Source organism: Muntiacus reevesi, chromosome 17 (genome assembly GCF_963930625.1).
Source record: "Muntiacus reevesi chromosome 17, mMunRee1.1, whole genome shotgun sequence".
Lineage (NCBI taxonomy): Eukaryota > Metazoa > Chordata > Mammalia > Artiodactyla > Cervidae > Muntiacus > Muntiacus reevesi.
The window spans coordinates 18,602,469-18,609,997 of record NC_089265.1 but is presented as its reverse complement, the minus strand read 5'-3'; the positions used below and the strand labels follow the sequence as shown (position 1 = coordinate 18,609,997).

Genomic DNA, 7,529 nt, shown 5'->3' with positions numbered 1-7,529 from the left:
AATAAAAGTAATCAGGACCAATAGCCATATATATTAATAAAAGATGGCACAGGAGAAGGAAATGCAGTTCTACAAGTGCAAGCCCTCAAGAAGCAGCATGTTGTGTAAACCCCTTCTTTAGAAAGGTGTCATTTCTATCACTGACACCACAGGCTAAATTGAATTATACAGCATGCCATCTTCAATAACAGTTGAGGCAGCAGAATAAATGCAGAAGAATCACAATGAACCTAACTTAATACAACTATACAGACCAACACTTCTCTACAAATTAAGCCCTTTGACTGCCAGAAATACAGTTTTAATTTCATAGCTTAACAATTAAGGGTCATACGGTGAAGTCCATTTTGGTCTAAACTCTTCCATGTACATAGCTGGAATCAGTTACAAAGAATGGCCTAAAAAATGCTAGGGGAAATTTTTTAAAGTAGTTTTTACAAGTATTAAACTTATCTTGCATACTGAAATCATCATATATACAGAGCAAAATCAGAGCTTTTATATTTGAGTTTATTCTTCATTAAAGCAAAACAATAGCAAGTAGTGAGCATATTATGATTATAGTCCTTCACTCAATCACTACCGCAAATAAAACACTAGCAGTGAGTGTTATTCACAAGCCCTACTAAGAGGTCTGACACTGAACACCTCCCCAAGGATGAGGTTCATCATCCTCATAGGCTTCTCCATTGTAATGGCGCCATCTTTCCTGATCTGGATCGAAGTCCACTAATTCTTCTTGGTCCATTTCATCAGTCTCTTCTACTTCCTTCCTCTCAGGCAGAAGTTTTTCCAGCAAAGAGAATTTATCAGGAGAGAGAAAGCCATTCTCAGGAAAGTTTACCTTAAATTCAATGATTAGGTGACCCTTTTAATATAGCCTATGATAAATTGGCATGCCTTCATTTAGCAAACACTTGATATCTCCCTGCTGGACAATCTGACCTGTATGAGAAGTGATGACTATGGTTCAGTTGTCAAGAGTAAATATTGGCTTCTGGAAGCCACACAGTGCCTCAACCAGCTGTATGTCCATACACATGAAAAGGTCTTCTCCTCGTGGAGTAAAAACAGCATGGTCCTTCTGATCTAAAGCAATGATAATATCTCCTGGCTCCAGTCCTGGTTCTTGGTCTCCTTCACCATGGAATGTTATCTTCTGGCCATCTTTCATGTGTTTGTCAATATGAACTTCTATAATTTTCTTTTCTCAAACTATATTCCGTCCGTTGCAGCTTTTACATCTATCCTTAGGACTGATCTGCTCCCCCTGGCGCTGGCACTCCATACAGACGGACTGAATTTGCTAAACCATTCCAGGTCCTACCTGATGAATTTTTATTTGCATTCCAGTACCTTGATAATTGGGACAGCATTCTATTGTTCTTTTCTTACCACCTTGGCCTTCACATTTGTCACAAATCACATTCTTTGGCAGAGCTAGTTTTCTTGCTGCACCTTTATATAAATTTTCTAAGATTACTGTGAGTTGATGCACAAGGTTTTTACCTTTCCTCTCTTTCTGCATCCTGCCTCCTCCTCCGAAAAACATATCAAAGATGTCCATGGGGGAGTCAAAACTCATGACTTCTCCACCTTCTTTAATTGCCTTTTCTCCTCTTTTGTCATATAATTCCCTTTTCTTTGCATCAGAGAGCACTTCGTAAGCTTGAGAAATCTATTTAAAGTTCTTGCCTTCATTTGGATTCTTATCAGGGTGGTACTTCAAGGCCAGGTTCCTGTGAGCCTTTTTCAGTTCTTCTTGGGTGGCATTGGGTTTGACCCCCAAAACATCATAGTAAGTGGTTTCTTTCACCATTTTCTACAGCTGGTGAGCAGGCCGATGCCGGTGTGGGGGACCAGGAAGGAGTGTGCTGCTGGGTGCTGCTCGGCAGCCGCCAATCCTCTGCCTCTCACTGAGCGTTCTGGAAAGTTTCACTTTATTACTGTTTTTACAGAAGAATAACTTTAAGGGAAATTTCAAATAAATGGCAACTTATCAGGGAAATCTGAAGTACCAGAGCTACTCTCTTGAAATGAAGGTTGATTATTTGCAGTTATAGAAAGGTCACTGCAACAGTTGCTGGTAATCAACAAAGAGATAAATTTATATAGTTGTTGCTTTCAGACATAAGTTTTTTCTCTTATTGTCTGCTGGGAATATTTGCAAATGCCAAATTGTGCTCAGTCTTTATCGTATCACTAAGAACATTTTAAGATGTCTTATTTCCCATCTATATGTATGGTGAGAGGAAAGGTACATTTCTGGATAAAATAATGATGAATATAAGTTGATGATTCACATTGGTTTAGATAAGCATTTAGTAGATTTATATGTGACAAATGTGTTTCCTTCTAAATTGAGTATATGAAAACATTTTTAACTTAAAAACAAATTTAAGATCATATGAAAGGAGATAGGGGTCAGATGTAAGAAATGACATGCAGTGTAAATGCTGCACAAAAGTAATTTTGTTGCTTTGTGGCCCTTGTGGCTTCTCAATGTCAGGTCAGAAGGATTTGTTTCTGTTAGGTCAAGGTTCCCACAGTTCCTCAAAATTTACTTCTTGATATAGTTAGCAGTTTGATTTGGGAGTGAAATTTCAGAGAGAATGTCATTTCTTTGAAAATTTATAAATATCCCTATGCTTCAGTTGCTTATGGGAGTGGAAGCAGGTGGTCTGCCGAGGAACAGATTATCTAGTTTGGGCAGATACTTCCTTAAATGCGTTAAAAATACCCATGGCAATGCAAGGCCTTATACTTACTAGGTGGTCAATAAATAAAATAATTATATAAAGCAAAAAATGAAGACATATGGAATGCTTTGGGCAAGCTACTTAACTGCTCTGATCTTCAGTTTCATCATGTATAAGATGGAGACAGTATTACTTACCTTTTAACAATTGTGAGGATTACATTGTAAAATGCAGGCAAGGTATGCTATACCTTGCCAAGCACATAGTAAAAGTTCTGTAAATATTAACTCTTATGATGATGGTTTTCTTTATAATGAAGGAGAGAATTTCATAACTTTCATTAGTACTTTCATTCATAGCATAAAGGTGAAATAACATTTTATTGAATAAGTCAGGGCTTTTTAACCCTTTTCTTCAAAGAGAACCAAATATTTTCATTTGCTCTGCCATGTGTTGTAGTTAATATTGGTTGCCAAAATGGCACCTGAATATTAAGTCATTTAATCATCACTACCACTTTATCTGGGCTTCCCAGATGATGCTAGTGGTAAAGAACCCACCTGCCAATGCAGCAGACGTAAGAGACGCAGGTTTGATCCCTGGATTGGGAAGAACCCCTGAAGAAGGGAATGGCTATCCACTCTAGTATTCTTGCCTGGAGAATCGCATGGATAGAGGAGTCTGGAGGGCTCTGGCCCATAGAGTAGCAAAGAGTCAGACATGACTGAAAGGACTTAACTCGCACTACTTTATCTGTATCATTAGTGTTGAAAGAAACTACACTGTTGAGTGGATCTCATTCAAAACTGACTTGAAGATTATAGGTATCTTACACATGTCAATGCACTGTTAGATTTCCCCAGTACTTTTTCATGAACTTTGACCATTTTAACCTAGTTTACCTTTCTAGAAAACTGGGCATATATAAAATAAAATTTGAGCATACTAAGCTAGGTAACTATATGATTAGAAACTTACTGATAATTAAAAATGACATATGACAAATATGAAATAAATCTTTTCATAGGGAAGTCTAAATTCTCTATACCTCTAAAATTCTAATCTGTTGATACATTTCAGCCCAGCCATGTATTTGAAAGAGAAAGACTATTTCACAGATCAGTTCTTGAATCTCAGCTGGCATGATTAGCTCTTTTCTTTAAAAAAATAATTTATTTATTTTTGGCAGCAATAAGTCTTCATTGATACCTGAAAGCTTTCTTTAGCTGTGGCCGTGGGTGGATGGGGGCCTGCTTTGTCGTGGTGCTCAGGCTTCTCATCGTGGTGGCTTCTCTCTTTTCTTTCTTTTTTTTTTTTTGAGATTTGACATTATTTATTGGAAGAAAAGGAAAGAAAAATAGCAGGAAATAAGAATCAACTTACATTTGATTTTTATACTTTCCAAGATAAATTTAAACAGAAATTTATTTAATGCATTAAATGTTTTAATTATTTGGTTATTTATGTATTTAACATTTTAATTGAAGTATAATTGCCTTACAATAGTATATTAGTTTGAGGTTGTGACACAGTGGTTTTATATTGTATCATTACAAAATGAGCACTATGGTAACTTTGGTGACCCTCTGTCACCATACAAAGCTATTACAATGCGTGGTGGCCTCTCTTGTTGTAGAGCATGGACTCTAGAATGCGGGCTCAGTAGCTGTGGCACATGGGCGTAGTTGCCCCGTGGCATGTGTGATCCTCCAGAACCATGGATTGAAATTGTGTCCCCTGCATTGCCAGATGGATTCTCAACCACTGGATCACTAGGGAAGTCAATGATTAACTCTTATATTCAAGACCTTATGTCTCATATAGTTAATGATGGTTGTTTCCAAAATAGAATGATCACTCAAAGATGAGAGTCTGACAAACGTTTCTGGTCAGCCAAGATATTAGAAAAATAAAAGCAATGTGGTATGTTCTCCATAAATTTAAATTTAGTTTTTATAAAAATTTGAGATGTTCTATCTCATTTTTGATGTTAGATATCCACTATAAAAGGTAATGGTGATAATAGATAACAGCAATTCTTATATATCAGCCAAAAGATGTTGATTATTCCATGTGTGGCCTGTAGCATTTTTTGTTTTCTTTCTTAGCTGGGTATAGAGTGAGTTCTAATCTCTCTTAGGGTTACACTTCCCATTCAGCTAATGACCATCCCTCCTCTATGGTATGATATTCTGTTAGAACCATACTGCATTTATATTTCTATATTATTATTTTAATTCCACTAAATCCACTATTCCTTCCATGAATATTGAGTTCTCTCTTTATCCTTCTGTCTCTTTGTATATATGAGTATATATATATATTCACACATACATACATAATGTGTATAGGTAGTGTATCACTAGTGTGATGTATAATCACTGGGTATTTGATAACTAGTGCCTAGCACTACACCTAATTTGACATTTTTCTTAATTTAAACTCTTTTGACTATCACCTTTTTACTTTTCTATTTCCTTCAACCTTGTTCAAATAAAACAGAGAAATTGGTTTACAAATATAAAGTTGAAAGGTAAACCTAGTTAGAAAGCGAAGAACAAAAATGTCACCATCAGAATTTCAACAGTATGTTCTTTATTCACCTAGAAATAAAACAAAAGAAAAAAAAGAAATAAAACAAAAGAAAAAAAAGAAATAAAACAAAAGAATAAAAAGCACCTAAATTAAAAATATAACTTAACTGAACCCTGCAAAAGTACTATAGAGTCTGAATTATTTTTCTTAAGAAAAATGAGCCCTTCACATCATTGAGCTCCAGATTTGGGGAAAGGTTCTAGCCCACTACTTTTCAGCACTTGAATCCGCTTAAAGGGAATTGTCTGCTGTGCTTGATGGTTTGGCAGATTTCGGAAGCTGCTGGATGTTCTGGGCTCAATGGAGTAGAACACCAGAGGCTAAAACTGATTCATGATCCAGTTAGGGGAGAAGAAAAAAGTTTTTACCTGGGAGAGTTATCTTTTCCAGTAACATTTTGTCCTGGGTTGTGGTTTGGAATAATTTCACTACATTCCGAAGTAGAAATATTTTCCCCATGCTTTCAGTATAGTGGTTGATGCCTTTGGGTGAAAAGTTAGTGCTGTCCATAAACTTAATTTTTGCTTAGCTTCACAATTAATTTTATTGTTGTTGTTTAGTATTCTTATTTAAAATAGTTTGAAATAAGACTTACAAGTTTAGAAAAATCTGTTTTCTTTCCAAATTATAAACTAAAAGTGAATTCAGGAAATCTACAAAAATGCCTTTGGCTTTTACAGACTAGAAGAGTTCAGAAAATGCTTTTATACAGATAATGTTATTTGATGGATGGTGGTTCCATAGAAGAGATGTAAGAGGTAACTTGTCTACACTGACTCAATTCTTAAGTGTCCCAAGATGTACTCTCTGATTCCAAGTTTGGAATCTTTCTATGAGAACTGACAGACTCTAATATTCTTTATTTTTTCTCTCATCTAAAATACTTTTCTATTTTATCTACTCATTCTAACTTGATGATCCACTTGAAAAAATTATAAGGACGTGATATCTCCTTGATTATTTGCTGTATATGTTGAAGCTTTTTCATATATTCATCATCTTAGATATTCATTATCTTTCACCATTTTAATTCTTTTTCTGTGTTTGGAGAAAAATCATGGTTTATGAAAGTCACTGAGAGATAATTATCTGCCTATAATTGATGGTAACTGCTCAGAATTTTCCAGGGACTATGTGGATTATGGCTGGTCATCACATTAGAATCTGTCTCATGGGGTTCCATCGTACTATTTGAAAAACTGTGAGGAATAGTAGGAAATGACTAAGAATTTCAACCTAAAGTGACCTGAGAGGCTTACTCTGGATCCTGTGTGATATTTTTCACTTTTAATATGAAGACTGGGATTTGTGATTTAAATTTTATTTTGTGAAGAACTTTCAGCTGAAAACTTGAGCTTTATTTTGTCTAATTTTTATTTCTGTGTTTTCTCCCATTTTATTATTAGAGAATTAAAATAGCTAAGATGCAAAGAATCACTTCCCCCAGAAAACATTTTTGATGAATTTCATTCATCTGTCCTTGTTCACCAGTTTGCATAATCATGAATTATCTTTTGTTTTCTAATTAACATTTATATTTGGTGCATCTTCACTCTACATCCAGTTCTCCATCCTCCAAAATAGAATACAATCTCTACTTTGTTTCCCGGATATTTACTGTGACAACATTACGGAATTCTTGTCCTAGAAAGAATGGGGGTAGAAAAAATTTTAAATGTATCAGATGTACCACAGGACCATGCAATATAAGAGAACACTGTATCAGAGGTATATGCAATTCTCAGATATCCCCCAAATTTCCTTAGCTTAGAGATTCTATTTGTGCCCAATCAGAATTTATAAAAGTTTATTTTATTCTGAATGTAATGGACATATGGAAGAATGCATAAAATAAATAATATGGGTGCAAAAATTATATCCATGTCACTACCACCTAGGTTAAGAAACAGAACATTGCCAGAATCCCAGAAAAATTTTTGTATTATCTATCCCAACTTTGCTGTCATTTATGCTATCCACTTCCTAACTTTCCTTTAAATTTCATATCAATCATATAGTCTGTAGTGGTTGCTGTTTGTTCTCTACCCTACCTCTCACATCTCCTTTAGCAGATCCTGTGAGTTTTGCATGGCAAGAATTCACAGCTGCCCACTTATTTGGAGAACTGCCCTGGGCCAAATGGGAACTGCTACCTGGGAAACTGTTTCTTCTCTGTGCAGCCCCGGTACCGACTGACTGGCGGTATTGTCCCCAAGGGCAATCCTGGAACTCAGG

At 35.6% G+C, this 7,529-nt stretch overlaps 1 pseudogene; it reads right to left on the bottom strand.

The window, feature by feature from the left end:
• Window positions 1-625: 625 nt before the first annotated feature.
• LOC136148645 (dnaJ homolog subfamily A member 1-like) lies at window positions 626-1,819 on the bottom strand (annotated as a pseudogene).
• Between the last annotated feature and the right edge of the window lie 5,710 nt (window positions 1,820-7,529).